Below are 18,142 nucleotides of genomic sequence, written 5' to 3' on the forward strand. Positions count from 1 at the left end.
GGTAACATTGCTCATGGCAGGTTTATTTTTTAATGAGCTTGAACCCTGCGTTAACACTGCTCACGATAAGTTTGCATACCCCTAGCATAGTAATGCAAATCGAGGTGCATGCTCCCCAAGCTTCATTGCATTCAACACAGTGGTTGGAATGAAGGTTTGCCTTTGAGATCTTTGAAAGACTCGATTTGGAAAGGGAGTTGTTTCATTTTTTAATGAGGCTGACACAGTAAAATAACTATCCTCATGACTCCTTGTTTCATTTTTTAACGAGGTCGACAAGAGATAAGAACCGTCCTCAGAATCCACCGTATTTACAGTATTTGATAGAAAATCAAAACTGAAGGATGATTAAGGTTGCTGGGATAATCTTCGTGGTAATCAGGAAGATGGGAGTGATGGTGGTAATCTTCCCATGGTGCCTCTTGATCCAGGTGGATATTGGTGGCCACCTGCCAAGTCCACCTAGACCCCCACCATTGTCTTTCTCAGCATTTTCAGTTTCCTTAATTGTAGCACAACTTACTATTTTTAGCAGTTTTTCGGGTCCTGAACTTCCGGAGCCGTTTTGAGGCCCTAAACGACGTTTTTTGGGGAATCCGAGGGCAACATGGGTCCATTCCATGGTAGTACTCGGATAGATCTTTCTAACGAGCTATTGTATGCGTCAAACGGAGATCATATGCCAAATTTACGACCCCGGGAAGTTAATGTACCAATTTACCCCAAACGGGGCCCACAGTTTGGCGTTTCATCTCCTAGGGTTAGGTTTTGGAATGTTAAGGGTTTTCCATTGTTTCTCAACAATAAATAGGACTTCGAGCCTCATTGTAATACAGTTCAGAGGCATGTAGCCATCACATCTCTTCTCAGAGATAAGCTACCATCGCCCTAGCTGGTTTATTTCCATTTCTGGTTGTAAGCATATTTCAGTATTTTCCATTAATGAAATGAAGTATTATTTCCGCTGCATCTTTGTGTATATGGTTATCTCTGTAATTTGTTGCGTTCCTGTTTAAATCCGGATCAGTGGTATCAGAGCGGTCTGCTTTTTCTATGTTTTTCTTTGCATGTCCCCAACAAGGTCGGGATATAAGGATTTAGGGCTTGAACTGGTTGAACCTTTGCAAGACCAGCCTCGCAAATCCTGACGGCCCCCCATGGCGGACGAGAAGAAAGATGAGGGGGCAGGAGATCCCATCAAAACCTTACTCGAAGAAGCCCTTGAGCGACAAAAGAACGCGATGATGGACAGCTTTGCCCAGATCCTTCAGCGGCTACCCAGAAGCGACGCATAGGCTTCCAGCAGCTACTCTGGAAACGCCACACCCTTTAAGGTACAAGTTAATTTTGAAATCCCCATATTCGAGGGTCAGATAGACGCAGATGCCGTAGATAAATGGTTAAATATGCTAGAGGGTTATTTTTCTGTTCATGAATTTTCGAGTGGGGAAAAGATTGTTTTTGCTCTTCTCAAAGCAGCCCCCCACGTCAAGGACTGGTGGGAAACCTACTGCGAGCAGAAGGATGAAAGTACTGGCTCACTATTTTCAGCCGTACCCACCTGGGATTCGTTCCGGGATGCCATCAAGGAGCAGTACTACCCTGTTGGAAGCTATGAGGGTGAATACATAAAGTGGACCACGCTACGACAGGGAAGGGACCAAGACGTGCCGGAGTTCACCAATCTTTTCCATACCCTTCACACAAAGTTGGGTATCAAGGATTCGGAGCAACATTTGATACTCAAATACCATGGCTGCCTGCACAAGTACATCCAGGAAGAAATACAATTCCTAAACATCCCCTCGCTCGGCGCAGCATACCGATATGCCGTCAAGGTCGAGCAGAAGTTTAAACAAAAGAAGCGAGACTTTGGATCTGCAAATCCAAAGCAGGGGAAAGGTGCCCCTAAACCACAGAACAAAGGACAAAGCCAAGGCGGGACAGCCCAAGACAACCAGCCGAAGCTGCAAGCAAAGAATAGCGCCGCAAAGCCGAGAAAGGACACTGGAAAATGGTGCGAGTTCCATAAGAGCTCCACTCACAACACAAGTGAGTGTCGGGCCAAGCAGTCACTGGTGGCTGAGCTAAAGGTTTCAGAATCAGATGCATGTTCCGACTCTGAGTCAGAACACGATAAGGGGTATGAAAAAGGGAAGCAGATCATTGATGCGGATCCCAGCGCCACTGTTGCTACCGCAAAGATCCAGAAAAATGAACCCGAAGATCCAGAGGAGGAGGAGCGTCTCTTCCACTCCCAGATGTGGGTAAAGGGCTCCCCGATATAGTTCATTGTTGATAGCGGGAGTCAAAAGAACCTCATTTCGGCAGAGGTCGTGAAGCGGTTGGGCTTACCGACCACAGCACATTCACAACCATACACCATTGGGTGGCTTCACCAAGGACGAGATCTTCGCGTGAGCCAGCAGTGTCGCCTTCCATACAACATCAAGCCCTTCACGGATGAGGTATTGTGTGACATTACTCCCCTTGAAGTTTGTGATGTATTACTAGGACAACCATACTTGTGGAAGCGACATGCTGTGTATGAATCAAGGCCCCGTGCTGTTATTATTACATTGGGAAATAAGTTGTTCAGGATACCAGAGGTAGCACCACCTGCCGCCATCTCTTTGATTACTGCAAAACAATGCAGTAAGATCATTTCCAAAACCAGGAAATTTGTTTTCCTGATGATACGCCCTCAAGGAAAGAAGAAGACAGTGGCCGCAGCCTCCAGACGGGGTCCCTCTGCACGACAACTGCAGATGGACAAGATTGTGGAGGAGTACGAGGACATCTTCACCTCCCCAGCAGGGGTTCCTCTGCACTGTCAAGTCAAGCACTCCATCGATCTGACCCCAGGTGCGTCGCTACCCAATGGACCAATTTATCGGCGCTCCGTTCTGGAGAACAATGAAATCAAGAGGCAGATTCAGGAGCTCCTGCAGAAAGGTCACATCCGTCCGAGTTCATCGCCCTGTGGGAGCCCGATCGTGTTGGTACAGAAGAAGGATGGGACGTGGAGACTCTGTATTGACTATCGGGCGCTGAACAAGATCACTGTTCGTAATAGGTACCCGATCCGGCGGATTGATGACCTCCTAGACCAACTAAAGGGGGCGAAATATTTAAGCAAGATCGATCTGAAGTCAGGATATCACCAGGTACCAATCGAACCCTCTGATGTGTGGAAGACTGCCTTCAAATCCAAGGAGGGCCTCTTCGAATGGTTGGTCATGCCTTTCGGATTGACGAATGCTCCTGCAACCTTTATGAGGCTAATGGATGACATCTTGCGGCCATTCACCAACTCCTTTGTAGTAGTATACTTGGATGACATTCTGATCTTCAGCCAGAGTTGGGAAGAGCACCTCCACCACATCCGACAGGTTCTCCAAACACTGCGGCAACACAAGCTATGTGCCAATTTGGAGAAATGCACTTTTGGCATGACCCAGGTTCAGTATCTGGGATACATCATTGATGAACAGGGGGTGCATGTCGATCCAGCCAAGATCCAAGTCATTCAGGATTGGCCCTCTCCAACCACTCTAACAGAGCTCCGCAGCTTTCTAGGTCTTGCCAACTTCTACCGCAGGTTTGTGTTGGGGTTTTCTCATATTTCTTGGCCCTTGAGTCAAGTCACCAAGGGAGGGGCGAAAGCAAAATTCTTTTGGTCTGAATCTCAACAGAAGGCATTCAGGGAGTTGAAGGATCGCCTCTGCACGGCACCAGTGCTCGCGTTACCAGATTTACAACAACCATTTGAGGTCGAGACAGATGCCTCTGACTATGCTATTGGGGCAGTCCTTACTCAACATGGACATCCAGTGGCATATCACAGTGAAACACTTTCAGACACAGTCTGGAAGTACCCCACTTATGATAAAGAGATGTATTCCATTGTACAGGCCTGCCGACAATGGAAGCATTACATTTTGGGGAAGGAAACGGTCATCCACACAGACCACCGACCCTGCAGTTCATACAGACCCAAGGGAAATTGCAGAATGATCGCCATCAGAAGTGGTCTACATACTTGCAACAGTTCCACTTGAATATCAAGTATAAGAAGGGCAACACCAATAATGTTGCAGATTGCCTCAGTCGACCACCGATCATGGCGTTAACCACCGTGCTCAACTCTTGTGGGCACGAGACTTCTGATTGGCCACTTCTCTACAAAAGCGACCCAAAATTCGGCCACACATACCAGACACTCTTGGAGGGTCGGCATGTTGCAGATTTTCACCTCCAGGATGCCCTATTATGCCACCTCGGTCACCTTTGTGTTCCTTCAAGCGAGCGTGCCAAGATGATTTGGGAAGCACACTACAGTCGGGCTGCTGGGCATTTCGGGGTCGAGAAAACAGTGGCAGTACTGCAAAATTATTTCTATTGGCTGAATCTTCGACAGGATGTTGCGAAGTACATCAGATCATGTACTGCCTGTGCCATTGCCAAACTGACCATTAAGAAGCACGGCCTCTATACCCCGTTGCCTACCCCTAGTCGACCTTGGGAATCCATCTCCATGGATTACATGTCAGGCCTTCCTTCCACTAAGCATGGAAATGACTGTGTTTTTGTGGTCATCGACAGGTTCTCGAAGATGGCCATTATGGTGGCCTGCAAGAAGAATATCACAGCAGAAGCCACTGCTAAACTCTTCTTTGAACGAGTGTGGGTGCACTTTGGGATCCCACAGTCTATCATCTCAGATCGGGACAGTCAGTTTCTCAGCACATTTTGGTCCAGTCTCTGGTCAATGCTGGACACCAAACTCACGAAGTCCACAGCCTTCCATCCTCAAACTGATGGGCAGACAGAGGTTGTCAATAGGATGATTGTGCACATTCTGCGCATGTATAACTCAAAGCATCCACGCGCATGGGACGAGAGCCTCCCCTATGTTCAGCACAGCTACAACCGAGCTCTTCACAGCTCCACTGGCCATAGCCCTTTTCAGGTGGGTTTGGGATTCTAGCCACTATGCCTCATTGATGTGGCCATGCCACTTGCAGCTACTCACATGAATTCAGCTCATGTCCAGTCTAAAACAGATAAGGCCACCAGCTTCATTGAGCGCATCCAACATATTCGCCAGCAGGTCCATGACATTCTTGAGAAATCAAATGCCAAGTACAAGCAGCGACATGATCAACATCGGGTGCCACACAAGTTTCAGGTGGGCGACAAAGTCTGGTTGCATTTGCAAAAGGAACGCCTTACTGGAGCCTATCGGAAATGGAGACCACTCCGATATGGTCCTTACACCATTACTAAGGCCATGGGAGACAATGCGTTTGAGCTCAGCATTCCCCCATTCCTTGGCCTGCACCCAGTGTTCAATGTGGACCGCCTTCGGCCATACTTTCCACCATTGCTAGACACATCTGACATTGCAGAACAGCTCAAACCCACAGAATTAAATCCAGATTGCATGGAACAAGCTGCAACTGATCAGATCGTGGACAAACAGATCAAGAACACTCGCCAACAGAATATCCAACTGTATTGAGTTGTCAAAGCAGGCCAACTCCTTCAGCAGGGCAAGTGGCTCACTAGGGCACAAGTTCAGCAAAAGTTTCCTCATCTCATGGAGGAGCTCAACGCAATGGGGACCATTGCTTCCTAAGGGGGGAGGAATGATCCAGGTGGATATTGGTGGCCACCTGCCAAGTCCACCTGGACCCCCACCATTGTCTTTCTTAGCATTTTCAGTTTCCTTAATTGTAGCACAACTTACTATTTTTAGCAGTTTTTCGGGTCCTGAACTTCCGGAGCTGTTTTGAGGCCCTAAACGACGTTTTTTGGGGAATCCGAGGGCAACATGGGTCCATGGAATGGACCCATGTTGCCTGTTCCAACAATGGTAGTACTCGGATATATCTTTCTAACGAGCTATTGTATGCGTCAAACGGAGATCATATGCCAAATTTACGACCCCGGGAAGTTAATGTACCAATTTACCCCAAACGGGGCCCACAGTTTGGCGTTTCATCTCCTAGGGTTAGGTTTTGGAATGTTAAGGGTTTTCCATTGTTTCTCAACAATAAATAGGACTTCGAGCCTCATTGTAATACAGTTCAGAGGCATGTAGCCATCACATCTCTTCTCAGAGATAAGGTACCATCGCCCTAGCTGGTTTATTTCCATTTCTGGTTGTAAGCATATTTCAGTATTTTCCATTAATGAAATGAAGTATTATTTCCGCTGCATCTTTGTGTATATGGTTATCTCTATAATTTGTTGTGTTCCTGTTTAAATCCGGATCACCTCTCCTATCATCATTGATTGAATGATTCCTTCGTCTGTAGAATGTACATGCGACCAAGGAGTCAATGGGGACCATCACATCCTCCATCCTAGGAGTCAATGGGGACCATCACATCCTCTACAATTTCCTCAGGGGTTGCTATGGAATGATCTACAAGTTGCAGAACTATTGTGGTCTTCCTCAATGACCGTTGGAGGTTGAGCTTGAGCATGGTGTCCTTGGTCATCATATTAATGGTAGCCCCAAGATCGATCAGAGTGTGTGGGAAAATGGTGCCATTGATGTGCACATCTATGATAGGGCTTCCAGGGTCCAAATATTTTGGACATATTCCCTGTCCCAACATTAAGTCAGGCAGCTGCCCAATGACATTAATGGTAGGGGCATCCCTTTTTTTCCTCCCTGGATGCTTGAAGCATTTCTCCTTAATCAACTTATTGTAAATGGGAACATCTTTTATTACCTGGAGAAGGGGGGTATTTACACATAGATTTTTCAATTCTCCCAGAAGTTCGGTTTCTTCTGGGGTAGGCTAGAGTGGTTGGGCTAATCTCTCAGAAAAGGGTGGATTTACTTTGAGGTTTCTTTCCTCTCTTTCTTCCTCAACCTCCCTAGGTAGAGGGGGAGGTTGGTTATCCAGGAGAACTCTCCCAGATCTTAGGTTAATCTCTTGGAATTCCACAACATAAGCTGGATGAGATGTCTCTCCATTGTATACTTGCTAAGCCTACCTATTGTTCGGGTTCAGATTTGGCTAGGCAGGCATTTGGGGTTGCTTAGGTGGAGCAAAGTGTAGGAGTTGTGGTTGGGTAGGTGGTGGAGGCAATAGAGCCGGCACGTTGTTGTATTGCGGCCTCCACCCCTGGAGTGGTGTATTCGACTGAGGTTGTGGCGAAGATAGGGTTGAAATGACTGTTTGGCTGGCTGGGAATGATACTGAGATGCATATGACCAAGGAGGGGATGTAGACCAGGAAGGATGAGCAGGGACGCCCCAAGAAGGTATAGCCGAGGTTTGGTTGGGGTTGTAATATGCATGGGATGACCCTTGCATGCCCTGCTAGTATGGTCTAGGCTTAGGATTTCTCCTTTGGTTAATGTAGCAAATCTACTCAGTGACCCCTTCATCTCCTTGATATATAGCTTTGAGTCCAAGTAAAGAAGGAAACTTATCTATGGAGTGGTTTTCTCCACATACCGAGAAAATTTCAATACAGTTCAATGGACATTCGTTCCTAGGATGCCTCCTGATGCATCTAGGACAAAAGATGGCCAAGGCTATATCTGCTTCCTCTTGATTCCTTTTAATGTTCATGGTTTCCATTTGCAAGACAAGGGTTTGCAGCATCTCACTTTTGAAATCTTCCAGCATATTTCCAATTTCACCCTTGATGGATGAGTTGGAAGATGATGGACTTGCCATAGGTTGATTACCCCTACCCTTTTTCCTGGCCTCCCTAGAATGGTTTCTAAGGACAATCTTGATATCCTCATAGGATAATTGGTAGATATCTCCTCCTGCTAACAAATGTAAGGTATCCAAAAGATCTTCTCTTACTCCCTTGAGCAGGACCAGCTTTAGTGACTCAGGGTCAAGTGTGCACCTGGCCCTTTTGTAACTGAGCTGGAATCTTTCTTCGTAGTCTTCTAAGGATTCATCCTAGCCTATGGTCATCCTAAAAATTTCTTCTTTAGTATCCTTTGACCTATAGTAGTCCCGATATTTTTTGTTAAAGTCCTGCTACATCTGAGCCCAAGTTGTGATGCTATCTCCAGGTAAGCCCATGAACCAGCACAATGTTGCATCCTTGAGGATAGATGGAAATAGTTTTAACTTTTTCTCATCATATGTATAGCCATAGGTTTGGCATATAACAAGAAACTCAAATAGGAAAGTAGCGGGTTCCTCTGTGGTCAGGCCATGGTAAAGAGGTAGGGCAGAGGGGATTATATTTTTCATCTTAGTGTCCCTGTTGGTTTCCCTGATGGGGAAGGCACCCTCAACTCTCTCTCTATTCCCTCTATCATTTCGGTTTTCAGACATTGGTTCAGTAGGAATGGGTTCCTCTTCTTCTTCTTCCACATTAGGTTCTTCAAATATGTCAGGTTACTCACCTAAAGGTTCCTCCAATTCACAACCACTGAAGAAGAGAGAAAGTTTACTGTTGGATGTAGTGGGGGTATTTGGCAAAACTTTTCCTAGGTTGTCCCTATTCCTACAAGGCATGAAAGGAAATGTTTTTGGGTTGGTTTTATATTTTTTTAAATTGGAAAGTACTTGCAGAAATGAAATTGTTGATTGAATAAAAATCACTGACAGAATGAAAAAGCTACTTGTTGAATTGAAATCCTACTTGCAAAACAGAAAGGAAAGCATATAATGCACAATGAAAGAAAGGAAGCAACTTGATTACTTTTGCAGAAATAAACTAACAACAGAATATTGAAGACAAGAAATAGAAGAAAAGAAAGAAGTAATCACATTCTACTCAGACACCTCCCTAGAGGGTGCCAAAAATTGATGAGCGCCAACATTGCAGCAAGGATGTTGCAACTCCTGGGCTACCAGCTTTACTTATCAATCCAGGGTTCGTACAAACTTGGAGGTGACAGTGCTATATGCACAAGTGAAAGTGAAGGTCCTACCTGTTGTCACTGTTCATTTGGCAAGAGACCCCAGGGGTTACAGTCCAAACTTCTATAGAGTTAGAAGAAGCTTGATTCTTTGATGGAAGAAGAGCAAATCTACTCTAAGAGAGCTACTTTACTATAGTAATGAAGAAAACAACATGTAATGTTAAATCACACCATATCTTAATTAACCATTTAAACAGCTATGCTAAGTAGAATTTCTAGATCAACACTAAAAAAATACTACTATCTAAGCTGCAAAAGTAAAGAGCATCAAACCATACTAGTGTGTAAGCAAAAAACTAAACTAAATCTGTTTTCACTCTTTTTTGGTTTTTTTAAGGCAAAATCAAGTATGCAAATTAATTGTTCTTGTGGATGTGACAGGTGAATGAAAGGTGATGGAGGATGGTTAGAAGGTTTATGGAGTGGTTGGATGGTGTGGAAGGGTCCTAGGAGGCTTTGTGTGACTTCGTAGAGGTTTCCCATCAATTCACCCTCAAAATAGGCCATTTCAGGAAAACCTACAGGATGTACTAGGAACCTACAAGATGATCTTGTAGGAATTACAGGAAACCTACAAGATACAACCAAGAGATAATTGTGAGGTGTTGGAGGTGTTAGGAAGCTTGGGAAAGGTGTATGATGAATGTAATGAGGTGTTAGAAAGTCTAGGATCACTCAGGAGTCAATGTCCAAGATAAGAGATGGCTAGATTCGCTTAATGTAACTAGGGGAATTTCAATGAAAAATGATAAAAAAAACTAGTGAGGTTGATGGTGGAATAAGAGATGGCTAAGGTGGATGAAGTTGAAGGTGGTTGCTGGTGATAAAGTCTGGGTCTCCTCCTGAAGTACCTGCTTTTCTTAAAACATGTGCGTCTTCCAAGAACTATGCAACAAGATACATTTTCATAAACTAGAAAAGCATGAATCAATTGCTCATATTATGTATGAAGAAAGCTGTTGAAGGGAATGAAATCATGAGTGAGATCTTATTGAAAAAATGGAGATGGAAAAAGATGAAAATGAAATCTACCTTGCAACCTGAACCAAATACTGAATCAAAGACAACAAACTCCAAAGCTCATCCAAGAACTAGAAATTTGTGTTTTTGGGGCTGCTGAAGGGTTCCTTCCTCATGTCATGGTCCCAAAGGGAGGAAGTGAGGCCAAGACACATGCTGAAAACCTTATGGTGATCCGTTTTCTCCTTGCTAACCTGCTACTTGAAAGAAGGCACAAATGGAAGCAAACTATATCACAACCAATCTAATCTACATTGTTGTAATGGAAATGCATCTACTAAGAAAATGAACAATTAAACTATGAGTCTATACTAGTATACATGTACAATAGAGAGTAGCCTTGGCTGCTAGGGTTGGGCCCTAACCCAAGAGCTTCATCCCTCTGAGTTAACTCAGTGCTGGCTCAAAACAAAACTCATTCTTATTACCAAAACAATGGATTACATCAAAAACTGTCACAAGTCTTGCAGCTCGAAAATAGAGTAGAGTTTGACAATAAAAAATCTAAATCCTACTAAGGTCCTTGGCCTCTCTACTTATACATATGAAGTCTCTAACGACTTCCTTAAAATTAGGTAGGCTTGGCTCCCAAACTTGAGATAAATTGGTGCTTGTCTTTCACTTGCTCGACTGCCTTCTAGTCCTCGTGATTTGGTTGTTTGCACTCTAAGCTGATGGAGGAATATTCAAATGGAGGGGTAGTATATGAGGAGGATTTACCTCCTATAATCCCTCTCCCTTGTCCCATTCGAGTTTTGACCATGGTTTTTGCCAAAATTCCTTTCTTATATCCTTTAATCATGCAATAAATGCACATTAGACCATAAAGCAAAATATCCAACTCTAACTCATCTCATAAACAAAATATAATCAAATTATGCAATAAATTATGAGAATAGTTGGTTTGACTAGGCTAGGAGGTGAGTTAAGGGCCATATAATTACCCAATGATGAGGCTCATCAATCAGAGGCTATGACGATGGCTGAAACACTTTATATTTAACTGTTTTGTTCCTTCTTGACAAAAAGAGAGAGAGGATCAGAGCTTTAAGCGGTACGGGAAACCTGATACAACACATATATGTAAAACAACTAAAATCATGTCCTAAGTCGGGCATTCCCACCCTCAGTAGCTATGTCAGAGTGATTTTCTCATAAAAGTGATATGATAATGTTGGCCGCTGATAAGCACAATGCGGAGCCGGTGTCATAATAGGATCATTCTGATGAAATGTCTCCAAAAAACAATATACGCAACTTGGGAGAGGAAACAAGGCTGAGTGATGCAAACATCTACCCAAGGTCCTTATTTCCGCTTCACTGAACATCATAGTTCAATACATGTGAATATATGCATTGATGTGGAACATGAACGAAATTGTCTGATTACCAGTCAATAATGGAGACTGTTAACAGACATGAAGAAGGCCACCAATAAGGGCGATGGTTTCCAAGATGCACAATACAATTTGGCAGAGTGTGGAAAATGTTTTTGTCGTCGAACACCCATAGAATCATTTATCTAGGAGCCAATAATGATAACCCATGTTCAAACACAAGGTGATCTGCCACTGGTGTCTGCAAGTACCAAGGCACTGAAGTGTTTCTGGTCTTTTTCTTAGATAGAGTGTTGAATTCGATAGGAAGAGACTTGTTGAAAGGTAGGCAATAATGTGTCTTGCATCAATTGACACGAAACGAGACAAGAATGATTTGTTTTTTGAAGAATATTTTTGAACATTGGATCAAAACGACAGAGAGCATGATGAAGGAATATGTTTGATGGTTTGATGGAGGAAACAGAAGAAAAAAGGTTTTCCCTTGAACAATCGAAGGGACGACAACGATTTTAACCATGCAACACTAGACTCATGAACACCAAAGAGTGTTAAGATATAGAGATGCAAGAACATCATGGTATATAGGCTAAACTCATAGGATGGTAACATTCATATTGAGAGGCCGTCATAAGGAAGGTTTATCTGAGGGAGTGCCATGTTCAAGGGAATGATTGCTGCCAAAAAACTCTTTCAAATACTGAACACAGTTATATTGTCCACTTTCCCCATCTGATTAGTTTAGAAGACAGGTAAACTCATCGATCTTTTCATATTTTAAGAGTCTAAAAAGGACCACAAAAAGAGTGACTCTATGCCCTATCTGATTAGTTTAATGAGTCTAGATAGGCAAACTCGTTGATATTTTCATGTTTTAAGAGTCTGAAAAGTGTCGTAAAAAGAGTGACTCTATACCTCATCTATGTAATTTAATGAGTCCATATGAGATAATTTGGTGGTCTTTTCATATTTAGAGAGTCTGAAAAGATCATAAAGAATGACTCCATGATGGTGCCTTTGTCATAGTTGTTAACCAGGTGTGACAAAGGTTTAATAGTATACCCGGATCAGTTACATTTCCGTGAGTTAATCTATTGAGTCCAGATAAAGTGAAACCTATGCTCAATAGATGTTGACCTCATTTTGTCAAGAGTATGAGGAGACAGACTAAACTTGGTATTCCTCATGAATTTTTAATGATTCATGTGATGAAAAACGCAATACCTTCATTGAATTTTAACGAGTCAAATGAAGAAAACTCAAAGTATCATTTTTAGTTTAGTGAGCAAGGAAAAAGAGGTAAAATAACTGCTCATTCCTTCTTCGTATATTTAACGAGCCCGAAGAAGGGAAAAACTCGGGGATTTTTCATTTTAAGAGCGAGAAATGGTCCCAAAAAAGGAAGTGCTCTTGTTGTTGTCGTAGATTTTTAAAGAGCCTGGTGATAAAAACTCGATATTTTTTAGTTTAGCGAGCAAGAAAAGTACCTAAAAGAATGCTCAGGTCATCTTCATAATTTTTTAATGAGCTTGAAGAAAAAACTCGGGGTTTTTTTTTTAGTTTTATGAGCGAGAGAAAAGTGCCTAAAAAGAATGCTCAAGTGATCTTTTTCAGTTTAATGAGCTAGAGAAAAAGCAAAAAAGAGTTGCTCAGACCAACGTTGTAGGTGTTAACGAGCTCAATGATGAAAAACTTGGGGATTTTTTGGTTTTTAGAGCGAGAAAACATCCCATAAAAGAAAGTGCTCATATCTTCTTTGTAGTAGTTTAACAAACCCAAAGAAGGAGACTCGAGGTTTTTCAAATTAACCAACAAGAAAAATACCATAAAAAGAATTCTCGACCTTCTTCATGGTAATTTAATGAGCGCGAAGAAGGAGACTCGAGGTTTTCAGATTAACGAGAAAGAAAAATACCATAAAAAGAATGCTCGGTCTTCTTTGTGGTAGTTTAACGAGCTCGAAGAAGGAGGCTCGAGGTTTTTTTGGATTAACGAGCAAGAAAAATACCATAAAAAGAATGCTCAATCTTTCTTGATCTCATACTTGACAATAGAAGGGTCTATGCCATGCATTTCCTCATAAGGCCAAGGGAAAACATCATGGAAGTCCTTAAAAGGGTAGGTGAAGCTCGCAATTTCCTCAAGATTGTGGTTGGCTCCAATCTGTATATTTTCCACGATGCCTGTCTTGGCAGAAATATCGACGAGCAATGTCTTTGAAATATTGCCCATCTTTCCTTTCGAGTCCAAAGTTTTGATAGTCATATATGGTGAGGAAATGATTTCAGGTGTGTCAGGTGGCATGATTTGAAGAGGCATCATGTTCGAATTATATATCGAAACATGATGGTGCGAGTCCTCCCAAGGTCGCTCTTCTAAACTCATGATCTCCCTAATACCTTTGTCCGTAGGTAGGACTTGATTGAGGGGATCGAAAGAATGAGAAGTTATGGGAGGGGAAGTGGTATTGTTGGTCGTGACCAAAGTGACTAGAGACTCAGATGCAGATTTAATGGCCTAGTAGGCCAATTTAGTTGGTGACATCGGCATTTGTTCTCCGTAAGGGTTAATGTCTGAAGGGGCTGGTAGGATCCAAGGATCAGTTGGTTCATGAGGAATGGATGAAACTAAATTGACCGTTTGTGGAACCGCTAGCAGCAGAAGAGGGAAAAAACCCATTAAGGAAGAGCCCTTTAGTAGACCAGTACCGATACTAACGTAAGAGTTAGGTACACCACCGACTAAGGGTACAAAGCCGCTTGGTAATGAGGAATAATTGGGGGTGCAAAAGGACAATTGGTCCACTGTGACTCCCTTTCCATCCAATGGAAATAGGATGATGCGAAAGATAGTAAACACAATGGCAATCATGGCGTAAGTCCAACTGCGACCCAACAAGAGATTATAGTCGACCTTTCTATCTACGACTTCAATGTCCACCGTTACCGTTTTCCCATACAAGGTGATGGGGTAGCTAGCTAGGTAACCTTTTGGGATGAAAGTGTGGCCATCGAAAGCTTTAAGGGAATTCAACAATGGGGATAGGGTTGGAGAACCCAAAGCGAGCCAACATGAAGCCGACATTACGTAGGTAGAAGCACCTTCGTCGATCAAAGTTCTATGTATACCTTTACCTTTCGAAAATATTTTCACTTGAAATGCAAGCTGGTGAGAAAGGGGATGTTTACACTTTTCCATGTCTAAAATTGCAAGCATCCAATCCTGTGGGTCGATACCACCGATGACAGCAAGCAGAGCTTTCCTTTGTGCTAGACATGTTTGTAATACTTCGAGCGCCGACATAGCTGATGGTGCTTGCGCCAACTTTTCTACATTGTTGTAGTTTTGGGTGGCACATGCAAATGTATTATGCGTTGTGCATTGAAGTGCCCCTTTAGGGGGGCGAATCACAAAGTCAGCAACCGACCTTTTGATATGAAGATCATTAGGTGGTGGTGGGTTTTGACTTGAGAAGGGTTCCTCTGCATGAGTGATAGGAGCTCCATAAGATTTGGCTCTGGTTTGTAGATATACCATTTCAAAGGTGTAAATGGTAGAGGGTTCTTCACCAGCTGAAGGATGTTGCAAACCACCATTTCCCCCTTGTGAGGGCTGGGGTTGGTTTTCAATAAGGTGTTGTTTTTGTTGAGTGGGGAAAGGATTATTCAGGACATCAAGACTCTTTCCAATATCCTTTTTAGCAATGAAATATGTGAACTCCTGAAGACGCGGGAAACGATAGGTCACCTGGTCTTTGGCACAAATTTTGCAAGGGAATCTGGCGGGTTTATCCTTTCCATCATCAGAGGGTGCAATTGCCTTCTGCTTAGGGTTAGACTACTTTGTTGGCTGCTCCCTAGAAGGAGAGGTATTTTTCTTATTCTTCTTGTTCTTACCACCGGGTTTTTGTGTAGACTGCACAGAGTTGATTGCGGTGGTAGGAAGATCAGTCGATTTGGTAGAGGGGTCCACTAACATCTGGGAAATTTGACCGTTGAGTTGTTGTACAGCAACCTCAAAGGTTGCGCCGATAATCCCATCAGCATGCACTCCAGGTTGTTGAGTAGAGGTAGAATTGGAGTCGCAAGGGGCATTGAGAATTAAGTCGAATATAGTGCCAGACTGTGAATATATCAGATCTAAGTGCTAGGCACAATGTATGGATTGGTCTTCTATGACCACACCACCTAAGGTGACATCCTTAGTGATTTGGGGGAGTAGAGACTTGCAGAACCAATCCGCTAATAGATAGACTAAGAGAGGAGCTTTTAATAACCTCTGCTTACATCTCCATTCATGTATATGATCAGAGATGTGGGTGGTAGTGTCCTGACGTAATGAAGTGAGGAGTTCCATCCCAGTTTCATAGCAGATGGGTAGCTAGAAGTGCTTTAAGAATTCCATCACTAGAGCATCAAAGGTATTGACTGACATGCGTGGTAACTCAATGTACCACTTGGCTGCGTTGCTAGTAAGGGTGCGGGGAAAAAAACGTAATTGGATACTATCATCCACCATGGAGTTAGAAACACTCCATAGATTATAGGTGGTGTTATTTGTACATGGATCCTCCCCTTGTTTCTCGTCGAACTTAGGGATGTCGATTGATATTTTATGTGGGATTGGCAGCCAGAGAAAGTTATGATAGATGGGGTCATTTGTAAGTTTGTACAAGTCGAGGATATCAAGCGTTGCCAAGAAAGGCAGAGTGTGTGATGCCCCCGAATTGGAGCAAGGCAATGACATATGACTTGAGGATCCTTGTGGTCCTCCCATCATGTTGTTCCCAATATTATACACAGGTTGCATGGTATAGTAGGTGCCTTGGGGTATGATATTGTAATGTGGATTTCCATAGGGATTGTTAGGTTGGGGGATAGAAGTGCCCCCAGGATAAGCAATGCCCCCTTGACTCATTTTAGGTTGTGAGTAGGATGCCCCCATGGATTGATTGGGACCTCCTTGAGGATTCTTGCTTGCCACATAACTAACCATAAGTCCTTGACTAGCATAAGGAGTGTTCATGTCAATCAGTGATTGACCATGCATGGCTGAAAATGGAGGGGGTACAGTTATGTTCCCGACCGATATATGCATATTGGGAGTTCCCCCAGATAATTGAATCTGGGGGTTTGAACTATACAATGGATGCCAACCATATTGCTGATTGAAGGGATCCATGCTAACTGTGCTATATTGAGCGTTATAAGGAGCACTATATGTAGCGCTTTTCAAAGGTACAAGGTTTGACACTAAATGGGTGGAACCCAGAATTGTGGGGTTCCACTCGTGGAGGGTGTCATGATAGGGGTTGAACCTGGGACAAATGGGATAGTAGGGTTCACCATCAAAGGTGTGGTATTGATTGTCGACTGGGGAAGTGGTGGGGGACCAAAAGTTTACAAAAAGTCCCACGACCCGTTAGTCGTCGACTAGAAGGGTGGAAGTGTGCCAATTGAAGACAAAGGAGGTACAGATGCAACGGGAACTAAGAGTGGGCCCAACGGATTTGTGATCGGAAGGTTGTATGGAGGAAGAAATCCTACAGTAAAGAAATCCTCTGGTAAGCTTGAATCTTCGGATGTCAAAACTGATTCTGTGTGAGATCCTGGAGACTGATTTCCCGAAGACAGGGAATCTGGCTCACCAGAGTTCGGTGGATCCTCCATAGTGAGTGGGGGAAGTCCTAACAATTGTCTAGATTGACAATGAGGGCCAGATGTAGCCATGGTGGCTAATAATTTTTATCAATATATTTTATAGTGATGTTTATTAAAGTCTCAATGATAACACTCTGGCACCTAAAAAATAAAAAATACACTAAGTAAATCAATCAACAAGTAGAGGGAAATGACCTTGTCTGATAAGCACCGATCACTAGAGATGAAACCTAGTATCACAATGAATAACAGAGAGAGCTAGCCAAATGTACAATTACGATTACTCTAGAGCTTCGCTCAAACCTCAAATTGAGGGGCCAAGTACTCTCGTGAAGACGAGCACCCTCCCAAAAATTGAAGACAGAGTAGGTATGTCTGTGTTAGGTACCAAGGCAGCCCGCCCCAGTCACCTTGTGTTAGTCCCTAAAAGTATGGCCACTAAGGATACCTCAGATCATAGACACTACCAGGGGGGACATAGTCGTAGACAGTACGCTATGTGGGTAGGATACCTGAGTCCCTGACTCAGCTCCGATATCCCCGAAGGGATCCCTGATACACATAATACCCAAAGGATATGCAAGCAAAGGCAAGCTACCTTCACTTACAATCTGATGTTGTCTCATATTTAGCTCCGCTTTTATTGGAGTGGTCCCAGTAGTATGAGTGCAGAAGGATTTCTCTCTTTAATGACACTAGTTTTGGTGTATGATCTTGGGTAGTTTACTCACACTGCCTAACCCAAGATCCTAGCCTAAACTAATGTATGTTTACTCTAGAAAGAGTTGTTGATTGATTTTAGGTAGATTTTAAGTGTACTTTGTTAGAGTCTTCGGTAGGGGTGTTGAAGTATGAGATTTTATGAGACTCTAACTCAAATCATGCAAAAAAAATGCTTGTAAATTTTCAATTTTGATGAATAAGCTGCTTCTACAAAGGGAGAGTCATTCATACATCAATATTCATTCCATGCATCATACTCAATAAAACACTTGCGCAACCGACATAACTTTTCAATGCTCACTAACAACTACTAAAACCAAATAATGCAGAACTAACAAACTATGCAGAAAACAATATTTTTTTTTGACTTTTCCTTTTATGAAAATAAAAACTTTAAGAAGGAAAGCTATTTTCTTAAAAAAAATTATGTTCAAGACATAGATCAGTCAAACAAAACACAGCTACAGATCCCTTATCAGTCCA

This window comes from Pinus tabuliformis, chromosome 4_1 (assembly GCF_031772625.1).
Source record: "Pinus tabuliformis cultivar Carrire ecotype Pingquan chromosome 4_1, CPIR1, whole genome shotgun sequence".
NCBI lineage: Eukaryota > Viridiplantae > Streptophyta > Pinopsida > Pinales > Pinaceae > Pinus > Pinus tabuliformis.